Source organism: Canis lupus, chromosome 21 (genome assembly GCF_003254725.2).
Source record: "Canis lupus dingo isolate Sandy chromosome 21, ASM325472v2, whole genome shotgun sequence".
In the NCBI taxonomy this organism is placed as follows: Eukaryota; Metazoa; Chordata; class Mammalia; order Carnivora; family Canidae; genus Canis; species Canis lupus.
In genome coordinates, this window is record NC_064263.1 from 37,126,704 (window position 1) to 37,140,063 (window position 13,360).

A 13,360-nucleotide genomic window follows, 5' to 3' on the forward strand; every position below is an offset into this window, starting at 1 on the left:
ATAAATAAATAAAAATTAAAAAAAAAGAAGACCTATCGAGTATAGAAAGAGCTACATTGAAGTCACCAAGTATAAGTGTATTATTATATAAGTATTTCTTCATTTTGGTTATTAATTGATTTAAATATTTGGGAGTGGGATCCCTGGGTGTCGCAGCGGTTTGTCGCCTGCCTTTGGCCCAGGGCGTGATCCTGGAGACCCGGGATCGAATCCCACGTCAGGCTCCCGGTGCATGGAGCCTGCTTCTCCCTCTGCCTGTGTCTCTGCCTCTCTCTCTCTCTCTCTCTGTGTGACTATCATAAAAATAAATAAATAAATAAAATAAAAAATAAATAAATAAGTATTTGGGAGCTCCCACACTTGGGGCATATATATTGAGGATTGTTAAGTCCTCTTGTTGGATAGATCCTTTAAGTATGATATAGTGTCCCTCTTCATCTCTCACTACAGTCTTAGGGGTAAATTTTAGTTTATCTGATATAAGGATGGCTACCCCTGCTTTCTTTTGAGGACCATTTGAATGGTAAATGGTTCTCCAACCTTTTATTTTCAGGCTGTAGGTGTCCTTCTGTCTAAAATGAGTCTCTTGTAGACAGCAAATAGATGGGTCCTGCTTTTTTATCCAGTCTGAAACCCTGTGCCTTTTGATGGGGTCATTAAGCCCGTTCATGTTCAGAGTTACTATTGAAAGATATGAGTTTAGTGTCATCATGATATTTATTCAGTCCTTGTTTTTGTGGATTGTTCCACTGAACTTCTTCTTAAAGGGGAATTTTAAGAGTCCCCCTTCAAATTTCTTGCAGAGCTGGTTTGGAGGTCACATATTCTTTCAGTTCCTGCCTGTCTTGGAAGCTCTTTATCTCTCCTTCCATTTTGAATGAGAGCCTTGCTGGATAAAGTATTCTTGGTTGCATGTTCTTCTCATTTAGGACCCTGAATATATCCTGCCAGCCCTTTCTGGCCTGCCAGGTCTCTGTGGAGAGGTCTGCTGTTACCCTAATACTCCTCCCCATAAAAGTCAGGGATTTCTTGTCTCTTGCTGCTTTAAGGATCTTCTCTTTATCTTTGGAATTTTCAAGCTTCACTATTAGATGTCGAGGTGTTGAACAGTTTTTATTGATTTTAGGGGGGGGGGGATCTCTCTATTTCCTGGATCTGAATGCCGGTTTCCCTTCCCAGATTAGTAAAGTTTTCAGCTAGGATTTGTTCAAATACATATTCTGGCCCTCTGGCCCTTTCGGCGCCCTCGGGAACCCCAATTAAACGTAGGATTTTCTTCCTCAGGCTGTCGTTTATTTCCCTTAATCTATCCTCATGGTCTTTTAATTGTTTGTCTCTTTTTTCCTCAGTTTCCCTCTTTGCCATCAACTTGTCTTCTATGTCACTCACTCGTTCTTCCACCTCGTTAACCCTCGTCGTTAGGACTTCTAGTTTGGATTGCATCTCATTTAATTGATTTTTAATTTCTGCCTGATTGGATCTAAATTCTGCAGTCATGAAGTCTCTTGAGTCCTTTATGCTTTTTTCTAGAGCCACCAGTAGCTGTATAATAGTGTTTCTGAATTGGCTTTCTGACATTGAATTGTAATCCAGATTTTGTAACTCTGTGGGAGAGAGGACTGTTTCTGATTCTTTCTTTTGAGGTGAGGTTTTCCTTCTAGTCATTTTGCTCAGTGCAGAGTGGCCAAAGACAAGTTGTATTGGGAAAAGGAGAAAAAGAGAGAGAAAGAAGGAAAGAAAAGAGAAAAAGAAAAAAGAAAAAAGGAAGAAAAAAAGAAAAAAAGAGAAGAAAAAGAGAAAGAAAAAGAAAGAAAGGAAAAAAAAGGTGGGGGAAGCAAACAGAAATCAAAAAGAAGAAGAAGAAAAACAAAACAAAACAAAACAAAACCACGGGGGAGTATCTTCTGATTCTGTGTACTTTAAGTCCCTTGACTTCCCCTGGAACTTGTCCGTCTAGCTGGTCTTCTGGGGGAGGGTCCTGTCGTGCTGATTTTCAGGTGTTAGCATTTGGGGGAGCTGCTCTGCCCCCTGCCTGGTGCAGGGCTCAGTGGGGGTTGTTTACCCCGTGAGGCTGCAGGAGGAACAACCACAGTCGTGGCAGCCAGCTCTGGAGCCCTGGAGTCAGCTCCCGCAGTAACTCCGCCTTCAGGGCCTGGAGGCTCCGGGCGGGGCCGCTGATCTGCTCAGCTCGGGGCAGGAGCGTCCTTGCTGTCCTGGGCCCTCCGGGCCTCTGCCTGTCCCCGGGGGAGGCCGGATCCTGGGCTGTGTCCCGGCGCCCTAGTGCTCCCGGTCTGCGCTGTTGGATTCGCACTCCCGCCCCGCAGCCCCCTCCCCGGAGCCGCCCCCGAGCCTCCCCCGCCCCCAGCCTCCGGCCCGCAGCCCCCTCCGCGGAGCCGCCGCCCGAGCCCCTCTGAGCTGCTCCGGGTCCCGCCGTGGGCGCTGCAGCCCTTAGGGAGCTCGGCGCTCTCCCCGGGCGCAGGTGTCTGTTAGTGTCCCCGGGAGCCCGAGGGCATCCCCGCCCTCCTGGGTCCTGCTCCACCTCCCTGTGAGCCCCTTTCTGCCGGGAAGGTTGGTGCAGCTCCTGCTCCTCCGGGACGGGGCTCTCCTGTCCTGGGGACACTCGCCCCGCCTCAGCCCTGCTCCTCACGGGGCCCCTCCCCCTTGGAGGCCTTTTGTTCCTTTATTTCTTTTTCCCCGTCTTCCTACCTTGATAGAAGCGTGAACTCTTCTCACTGTAGCGTTCCTGCTGGTCTCTCTTTAAATCTCAGGCCGAATTAGTAGATTTTCAGGATGATTTGAAGGTTATCTAGGTAATTTGGTGGGGACAGGTGACTTGGGGACCCTACTCTTCTGCCATCTTGCCCCTCCCCCCCTTGTCTAGGTCTTTAGAGAAATGTTTGTTCATGTCTTCTGCCCATTTCTTGACCGGAGTATTTACTTTTTGGGTGTTGACTTTGGTAAGTTCCTTTTTTTTTAATTTTTATTTATTTATGATAGTCACACAGAGAGAGAGAGAGGCAGAGACACAGGCAGAGGGAGAAGCAGACTCCATGCACTGGGAGCCCGACGTGGGATTCAATCTCGGGTCTCCAGGATCGCGCCCTGGGCCAAAGGCAGGCGCTAAACCACTGTACCACCCAGGGATCCCTGGTAAGTTCTTTTTTTTTTTTTTTTTTAATTTTTATTTATTTATGATAGTCTCACAGAGAGAGAGAGAGAGAGAGAGAGAGAGAGGCAGAGACACAGGCAGAGGGAGAAGCAGGCTCCATGCACCGGGAGCCTGACGTGGGATTCGATCCCGGGTCTCCAGGATCACGCCCTGGGCCAAAGGCAGGCGCCAAACCGCTGCACCACCCAGGGATCCCTGGTAAGTTCTTTATAGATCTTGGATACTAGCCCTTTATCTGATATGTCATTTGCAAATATCTTCTCCCATTCTATAGGTTGTCTTTTAGTTTTGTTGACTATTTCCTTTGCTGTGCAGAAGCTTTTTATCTTGGTTAAGTCCCAGTAGTTCATTTTTGCCTTTGTTTCCCTTGTCTGTAGAGACCTGTCTTGCAAGAAGTGGCTGCGGCCAAGGTCAAAAAGGTTGCTGCTTGTGTTCTCCTCTAGGATTTTGATGGATTCCCTGTCTCACGTTTATATCTTTCATCTATTTTAATTTTTTTAAAAAAGATTTTGTATTTATTCATGAGAGACACAGAAAGAGAGAGAGAGAGAGAGAGAGAAAGAGGAGAGAGAGAGAGGCAGAGACACAGGCAGAGGGAGAAGCAGGCTCCATGCAGGGAGCCTGATGTGGGACTCGATCCCAGGACTCCAGGATCAGGCCCTGGTCCGAAGGCAGGCGCTAAACTGCTGAGCCACCCAGGGATCCCCCTTTCATCAATTTTTAGTATATCTTTGTGTATGGTGTGAGAGAATGGTCCAGTTTCATTCTTCTGCATGTGGCTGTCCAGTTTTTCCAGCACCATCTATTGAAGAGACTGTCTTTTTTTCATTGGATATTCTTTCTGCTTTGTTGAAGATTAGTTGACCATAGAGTTGAGAGTCCATTTCTGATTTTTCTGTTCGGTTCCATTGATCTCTGTGTCTGTTTTTGTGCCACTACCATACTGTCTTGATGATCACGGCTTTGAAATATAGCTTGAAGTCAGGCATTGTGATGCCCCCAGCATTGGTTTTCTTTTTTAGCATTCCTCTGGCTATTTGGGGTCTTTTCTGTTTCCATACAAATGTTAGGATTATTTGTTCCAACTCTGTGAAAAAGGTCCATGGTATTTGATAGGGATTGAATTGAATGTGTAAATGGCTCTGGGTAGCATAAACATTTGCACAATTTTTATTCTTCCAATCCATGAGTATGGAATGTTTTTCCATCTCTTTGTGTTTTCCTCAATTTCTTTCCCATGTGTTCTGTAGTTTTTAGAGTATAGATCCTTTACCTCTTTGGTTAGGGTTATTCCTAGGTATCTTATGGTTTTTAGTGCAATTGTCAATGGGATGAATTCCTTAATTTCTCTTTCTTCAGTCTCACTGTTAGTGTATAGAAATGTAACTGCCTTTGGTGCATTGATTTTATATCCTGCCACATTGTTGAATTGCTCTATGAGTTCTAGTAATTTTGGGGTGGAGTCTTTTGGGTTCTCCATACACAGTATCATGTCATCTACAAAGAATGAGAGTTTAATTTCTTTTTCTGCCAATTTGAATGCATTTTATTTCTTTTCGTTGTCTGATTGCTGAGGCTAGGACTTCTAGTACTATGTTGAACAACAATGGTGACAGTGGGCATTTCTGTCATTCCTGACCTTAATGGAAAAGCTCTGTTTTTCCCCATTGAGAATGATATTTGCTGTGGGCTTTTCATAGTTGGCTTTTATGATATTGAGGTATGTTCCCTCTATCCCTACACTTTGAAGAGGTTTTTTTTAAAGATTTTATTTATTCATGAGAGACACACACACACAGAGGCAGAGACATAGGCAGAGGGAGAAGCAGGATTCTTGCAGGAAGCCTGATGTAGGGCTCGATCCTGGGACCTGGGATCATGCCCTGAGTTGAGGGCAGATGCTCAACTGCTGAGCCACCCAGGCGTCCCACTTTGAAGAGTTTTAATCAAGAAAGGATACTGTATTTTGTCCAGTGCTTTTTCTGCATCAATGGAGGTCATATAGTTCTTGTCTTTTCTTTTATTAATGTGATCTGTCACATTGATTGATTCATGAATATTGAACCATCCTTCTATTCCAGAAATAAATCCCACTTGGTCATGGTGAATAATCCTTTTAATGCACTGTTGGATCCTATTGGCTAGTGTTTCAGTAAGTATTTTGACATCCATGTTCCTCAGGGATATTGATCTGTAATTTTCCTTTTTGTGATGGTATCTTTGTCTGGTTTTGGGATCAAGGTAATGCTGGCCTCATAAAACAAGTTTAGAAGTTTTCTTTCCATTTCTATCTTTTGAAACAGCTTCAGTAGAATAGGTATTTCTTTAAATGTTTGGTAGAATTCCTCTGGGAAGCCATCTGGCCCTGGACTCTTGTTTCTTGGGAGATTTTTTGGTGACTGCTTCAGTTTCCTTGCTGGTTCTTGGCCTGTTCAGGCTTTTATCTCTTCCTGTTTCACTTTTGGTAATTTATAAGTTTCCAGGAATGCATCCATTTCTTCCTATTGCCTGATTTGTTGGCATATATTTATTTGCTCATCATACGTTCATAAAGTCGTTTATATTTCCTTGGTGTTGGTTGTGATCTTTCCTCTTTCATTCATGATTTTACTTATTTGGATCCTTTCCCTTTTCTTTTTGATAAGTCTGGCTAGGAGTTTATCTATCTCACTAATTCAAAGAAACAGCTCCTAGTTTCATTGATATGTTCTACTGTTCTTCTGGTCTCCATTTCCTTGAGTTCTGCTCTAATCTTTCTTACTTCTTTTCTCCTGTCTGGTTTAGGCCTTATATGTTGTTCTTCCTTCAACCCTTTTAGGTCTAAGGTTAGCTTGTGTGTTTTTAGATCTTTCTAATTTTTTAAGAAAAGCTTGTATTGAAATGTACTTCCCTCTTAGGACCGCCTTTGCTATATCGCAAAGATTTTGAACAGTTGTGCTTTCATTTTCATCAGTTTGCATGAATCTTTGTAATTCTTCTATAATTTCCTGGTTGGCTCATTCATATTTTAGTAGGATGCTCTTTAACCTCTAAGCATTTGAGTTCCTTCCAAATTTCTTCTTGTGATTGAGTTCTAGTTTCAAAGCACTGTGGTCTGAAAATATGCAGGGAACAATCCCAATCTTTTGGTATCAGTTGAGACCTGATCTGTGACCCAGTATGTGGTCTATACTGGAGAAAGTTCCATCTGCATTTGAGAAGAATGTGTATTCTTTTGCATTAGAATGGAATGTTCTGTGTATATTTGTGAAGTCCATCTGGCCTAGTGTGCCATTCAAAGCCTTTGTTTCTTTGTTGATCTTCTGCTTACAAGATCTGTCTCTTGCTGAGAGTGGAGTGTTGAATTCTACTACTATTAATGTATTATTATCTATGTATTTCTTTACTTTGATTATTAATTGGTTGATAAAATTGGCTGTTTCCACATTAGGAGCATAAATATTTATAATTGTTAGATCTTCTTGTTGGGTAGACCCTTTAAATATGATATAGTGTCCTTCTCTTACTACAGTCTTTGATTTATTTATTTATTTATTTATTATTTATTTAAATATTTTATTTATTTATTCATGAGAGACACAGAGAGAGAAAGGCAGAGACACAGGCAGAGGGAGAAGCAGGCTCCATGCAGGGAGCCCAATGCAGGACTTGATCCCAGGACCCCAGGATCATGCCTTGAGCCAAAGGCAGATGCTCAACCACTGAGCCACCCAGAAATCCCTTATTTCTCTTTTTCTATTTGTTTTTCTTTACTTTTCTTTTTTCTTTTTTACTTTACTTTTATTTGTTTGTTTGTTTGCCTGTTTTCTTGTATTTTCTGGATTCTGTAATGTGTATTTTGCTTGGGTCACGGTTATTTTTTACTCTGCTTATTCATACAGCCATTCTGCACAGGACAAAATGACTAGAAAGAGGAATTCACCACAAAAGAAAGAAGCAGAGGTGATACTCTCTGCCACAGATTTAATGGATATAGACTTAACTAAAATATTGGAGATGGAGTTCAGCATTACAATGATAAAGTTACTAGTTGGGCTTGAAAAAAGGATACAAGACTCAAGAATCTCTTAGTGCAGAAATAAGATCTAATCAGGCTAAAATTACAAATACTCTAACTGAGGTATAGTCTAAACTGGATGCTCTAACAGCTAGAATAAATGAGGCAGAAGAGAGAATAAGTGACATGGAAGACAAGTTGATGGAAAGGAAGGAAGCCGAGGAAAAGAGAATAAAAACTAAGAGCCCACAGGAGAGGCTCTGAGAAATAAGTAATAGTTTGAAAAAAAGAAAGTAACATCCATATTATTGGAATTATTGGAAGGTCTCTGCCTTTCTCTCATGAGTAAATAAATAAAATCTTAAAAAAAATAGGTGGGGGGGGAATGAGGCTGGGGAGAGACAATATAATCTCACAGGGTGGACAAAATGGGGTGGCCCACCGGTTCTGAGTGTATTTTGGTTTGTGTGTTATAAGATATTAAATTCCAAAATTATAAAAAAAGGGGGGGCACCCGAGTGGCTCAGTGGTTGAGGAACTACCTTTGGCTCAGGGCATGATCAATTCCTGCATCAGACTCCCCACAGGGAGCCTGCTTCTCCCTCTGCCTGTGTCTCTGCCTCTCTCTGTGTCTTTCATTAATAAAATCTTTTTCAAAAATCATAAAAAAGTAAAACATATATGTACAAAAATAAAATTGAATACAGTGAAAGGAAGCCAAAAATGAAGAATATATCTATAACACAAAATTGTAAAATATGAAAGTTGGAAAAGACTTAAAAATGAGTTGATAAAATAAGAAACTAGTTGAGATGAGAAAAAGAGAAAAAATAATGGAAAATTTTAACCGGAAAGATAAACGAACCATAAGAAAAAAAAACTCAAGTTCTATATACTATTTTTCCTCAGCCCTGGAACTTTCCAGGGCTGTTTGGTCAGTAAACTTGCTGTTGCCCTGTTCTTCCAGTTGGCCTTCTGGGGGAGGGGCCTGCTGTGCTGATTCTCAGGTGTCTGTGCCTGGGTGGAGTTGCACTACTCTTGCCTCTGGGCCAGGCTCACTGTAAGCTGTTTGCTGTGTGAGGCTTTAGTTCCTTGAAGGCTTTCCAGGCCTCTTTTGATGATGAAATGAGAAAAAAAAAAAAAAAAAGGCTGTGCCCGGATCTCCAGCCCTGGCCTGGAGCTGAGTGATCTGGGTGTGTGCCAAACTCTGCAGACTTCTATGGTGCTCACCCACTCGGATCTTCCCCAGGGGCAGGCAGGGGGACACTAATTTGTGCAATTTGTAGGGTTTCAACAGGGACAGCCTTTGCCTGCTCCTGTGTGCACCTACTCCATAGTTCCTGGAGGAGGTGGAGGGTCACCCAGTTTCTGTCCATTGCCAGGCCTTGGTATGGAGAGCATTCACCCGATCAAGTGTGCACCTGCTGCACTTCTCCCTGAGGAAGGTGGAGGGTTGCTGTGTTTTAGTCCTTTGCAGGGACCTGACATGGAGAGCGATCACCTGATCCGTCCATGGTTCACGGTTATGGCACAGCACATAACCGTCTCCCAGGCTCACTGACTTAAACCGGTTTCCCCACTCCAATGCTTGGGAGCTCTGCTGGCTCAGGCATCCCTGTTCTTTCTGTGCTTCCTGGAATATCGAGACCGCACTGTCGCACCTGCGGTTCTGCCCCACTTCACCACTGAGCACCTTTCAGGCAGGGAAGGCTCTCACAGGAGCAGATTTCTAAAGGTCCCAACTTTGAGCCCCAGGGTTGTATCACTTTCCTGCAGCTGGCTTACAAAGACTCCCCCTCCCACTGTTTATCTTCCCATATATCCCTTCTGTTTCTCTTCTCCACACTCCTACCTAGCAAAAAGTGGTCACTTTTCTATTTGTAGAGTTCCAGCTGTTCTTTGTTTACATCTCAGGTTGAATTCATAGGTGTTCAGGATGGTTTGATTGTTATCTAGCTAAATTTAGGGGATCGGATGAAATGAGGACCCCTCCTCTTCCACCATCTTGCCTAGTTAGCTCTAAAGGTGTAACGCTAAGGCAGCAAAGTCCTAGTAATAGACCACCTGACCACTGACACGCTTTCATGTATGTTTGAAATACCAGGACAAGACTGAAGAGCAGGACACCCTGACTCAGTGCTTCTTGACTCGAGAACTCCTGCCAACTGCCACTGGAGAGGCTAGGTGGCCAGAGCTACATTCACTGGCTGATTGCAAATTCACACGCCTCCATGGGCCGGGTGGGTAACAAAACTAGTGACCTGGGGGAGGGTGGAGGAGCATAGGCAGCAGCAGGGACTCAGCTCGGCCTATTGTCACCATGTGGGGAAATAGGCACGATGTGGCTCCAGTTTAAGAGAAGCAAGCCCTACATTTTGCGAGTTCTAAATGTTTGCAGTGAATTAAATTTTAACAGCAAACAGCGCTGTCCAGCCAAACAAAATATATAAGCTGGCAAGATGCATCTTTTTCCATTCCTTTATTTAAATGCAAGATAAATAGTGTTGCTCAGATAGCATGAGCAGATAAAAAGTGTGGCTCAGAAACCAGATTCTCCAAATGTCATAAGCTATTAGATGGGTGGCTGGTTTGGAATGCCACAGGTGATGGGTGTCTGGGTTGACCTGTACCCTCTTTCCAGGTACTGGACTCATCTCTCCTTCAGGGACTTCTCTCCCTTGATGTACACGTGGTTTGGGTGAGGCTGACTCTCAGCCTCTGAATGTGAGTGTCAGCCCACAAACCCGGCCCAACCAGGGACCTCATCCTATTACCAAGTGAGCTGGGGCAATAAGGCAACACCTGGATTTCTTTATTTCAAAACTGTTGGGAAAGAGAAACTCTTGTTTCCTCCGACATTGCTAGCTGGCTACAGAACCACGGATCTAGAGGGTTCACGTGTCCTCAGTGGGAGAGGCCTGGAAAAGACCTGCACTCTCATCAGGGACAGTAGCATGTGGGGAGAAAGAGAGATAGACAGGGACCAAATGTGACCACCTGGCTCCAGCTGTACCTGAATGCATACTACAGTTGGACTTTGAATAAGTCAGCAAAATGTTTTCCTTTTCTTAAAGTGGTTTTAGTTTGAATTCTCTCACTTGTCACCAAAAGAGGTTTGTCAAATATATAGTATGTTACTGACTACCTAGTAGCACCTCAAATATAACTGATGTCCAGGAAGCCTGGGAAGCCTGGGAGCCTCGACAGGGGCCCTGTGACTGGGAGGTGGGGACATCTGTGAATCCAACCCCGAGGCTGTAGGGAGAAGGCCAGAAGCAGAAGCGGGGCTGACAGATCCACTCTTTCTGCAGGGGCTAGCGTCAATGTGTGCTGGGGAAGCGGCCCACGTTCAGTCTGTTTTGTTATAACACTTGTGTGCTGTGAGTGATCTTAACATAAATTAGCTCAAATGTGGTTGGTAAATGGGGGGATGATGTCAGGGGAACGTGGAAGTTGCACTGGTTTCCCATGTGATGGTCCCAGCCTGTTGGAAGCTGGAGCCCAAGTGCAGGAACACAGCTCTCTACAGCAAGGTCCTCCCTTGCCTCCTGTCACCTTCGCTGAGCTACAATCTCCGTCTTAGGAACGCTTCGGGCTCAGTGCTCCCTGCCCCTGGGCATCGCCTCCTTATCTCCATGACTCGGAAGACTACAGATTCCTTTACATTGCCCGCATCAAATGACCTTTTCCTCCTTTTTCTCCATTTCAAGTCAAAGTCCTTTGTTTTCTGCAGATTTTTTTTTAATGTATTAGGAGCTGAGCATTCCTTTTTAGACTCTGCTGGTATTTTTTTTTTTTATTAAGATTGTTATTGCTTTGGTTAGTGCTCTGGTCGGAAATTTGTGTCTGTGTTGAATTGTCTGCCTCATTTTCATTTTCCCGTAAGTCTTATTATTTTTAGTGTGCAATTTCACCGAAAGTATTTTCTCCCTCCCTCAGGAACACACAGACCTTGTTATTGCAGAAACACCTGCACTTTTTAAAAAAGAGCAGAATGATAAATAGCCATGGATGTGCTGACCGTGGACCATGTTGCTTCAGTTCTCCTTCATTTGCTTGCTTCTATATGGTATTAGCAAAGTTCAACCTGTCTTTTCATCATGTTGTTTGTTTGGTTAGTGTTGAACCATAAAGACACTTAAGCCTGAATGCCAGGTCCTAATTGGGTGAACCTGGAAGGTTTTTCTGGATTCCCTCAATTCAATCTTCAATGCTGGGAGACCTCCCTGTGCCCCTCGGCATCCAGGAGGGGTCCTTAAGCAAAACCATGTGCACCCGCAGCGCAGCATAAGCAGATGCTACACGCTGTAAAGGACGCGAGATGCAGGCAGCTGGAAAATTGTGCTACAAAAATAAACACCCACTTTCTGCAAATTGGGCAACTCTCATTAGCCCTGGGAAGCTTATTTTCATGGTTAAGTAGTTAAGCTGCTGATTAAAGACACAGACCATTTAGGCACCTGCTTCTTCTTTCATTTTCCTTCTGTTCTGAGCTTTGGCCAGGAGATGGCGCTCTTGAATGTACTTTGGCAGAAGATCCGGGGTGTTGGTGCTACAAGAGCAGCTCAGCACCTGCAAAGACTTCCTTCTTAAACTGAGAGAATGACTTGGATTTTCTGATGGGGAGAGGAATGCAATTTTCAATCCAGCTAGAAGCCTGAGTGGCTAGAACATAATCACACCACCTGTCATGTTTTCAGTTGGATTTAAAATTCAATTAATGTTGATTAGTGGTGGTGGCGGGTGGGTGGGGGTTTGCAGGTGTATTTCCAGTGCTGTGGTGTTAAGCCAGGAAGTGATATTACTTTGAAGAAAAACTAAGGCACTCGAGGAAGAACTAATATTTGATCTTACCCCATTATAAAGACAGCTTGGTACACTGGAGTGTGGTAGGCCTGGCTTTATATCTTCCAGACCTACCTCTGTATGTTACCAGAGGCCTTCAACGCCATTATTCTTGGGGCTGAGTGAACCAGGTTTTGGAGCCCAAGAATTTATGTATCTTCAAACATTGCTTTTTAGGCAACTTCTACCTATATATGTATTTGTCAAGATTTTCCTTATTTAAGAGAGAAAGAGAGAGCATGAGCAGCAGGAAGAGACAGAGGAAGAAGGAGAGAATCTCAAGCAGACTCCACGTCAAGAATGGAGCCCGATGTGGGGCTCGATCTCATGATCCCTGAGATCGTGACCTGAGCCAACACCAAGAGTCAGCTGCTTAACTGACTGAGGCACCAGGGCGCCCCAGCTTCCATCTATATTCGAAGGGCAAGTTCTAGAATGTGGCAGCTGGAGGTCTGACTGAACCCTACATTGAGATGTAGGTCCAAGAGAGTGGTGTCCTAAATGAGAATCATAATGTGGCTTGCCAGGTGCCTGTGTGAGGTGCTCTGAATGCAGTCATCTCTTTTAATCCTTACAACATCAAGAGATGGTTACTCTTCTTCGCTTACAGACGAGGAAACCGCGGCTTACATAAGCTAAATAACTTGCCCAAGGTTAAACAGGTAGCAAGTATTACAACTCGGAAATTATTCAGCTGCTTCCAGAATCCGCACTCGTTACTGTGCCGTTAACCTCCCTCCAGAACCGCTAGAGTTTCTCTCCTACTTCAGACTCTCAGAGGGCATTCACGGCCCACAGGACGGAAGCCGAATCCCCTAGCCTGGCACTCATGGTCTTTTATGAATCACTTTCAAGCAAGAGCAGGTTAGAGAGATGGCAATGATGTTTTCTAAGGCCCTGTCTAGAGCAGTGGCCACTGCTTTGAAGCACACGCTCACACTACATGAATATTTATTCATAAACTACTTACAGATTTCCTTGTCAATCCATGCATTAAATAGTATTTGACCTTTATTTCTAACTAAAGAAATTCTGGGATGCCTGGGTGGCTCAGTGGTTGAGCATCTGCCTTCAGCTTGGGGTGTGATCCCCGGGGTCCTGGGATCGAGTCCCGTATCAGACTCCCCGCAGGGAGACTGCTTCTCCCTCTGCCCGTGTCTCTGTCTTTCTCTTTGTGTCTCTCATGAATAAATAAATAAAATCTTAAAAAAAAAAGAAATTCTAAGTAATGTCTCATGGTTCCTTCCCATACTCCCATAGAAAGTCTTGTTCATTGTTCATCCCTTATCACACACACACCCCTGTGCACTTTGGAAACCGTCAGCTTAAAGTGAGGCCAGCCAGGACTG

At 44.0% G+C, this 13,360-nt stretch overlaps 1 long non-coding RNA gene across 2 annotated transcripts; it reads left to right on the forward strand.

Moving 5' to 3' along the window:
* Positions 1-3,004: 3,004 nt before the first annotated feature.
* On the forward strand, positions 3,005-13,025 carry LOC118351858 (uncharacterized). Of its 2 annotated transcripts, XR_007404733.1 has the most exons (3): positions 3,005-3,150; positions 9,271-9,406; positions 9,808-13,025. It is a non-coding gene; the product is annotated as an uncharacterized LOC118351858 (long non-coding RNA). The 2 variants fall into 2 exon arrangements; XR_004808015.2 differs by having other exon boundaries at positions 9,271-13,025.
* The last annotated feature ends 335 nt before the right edge of the window (positions 13,026-13,360 follow it).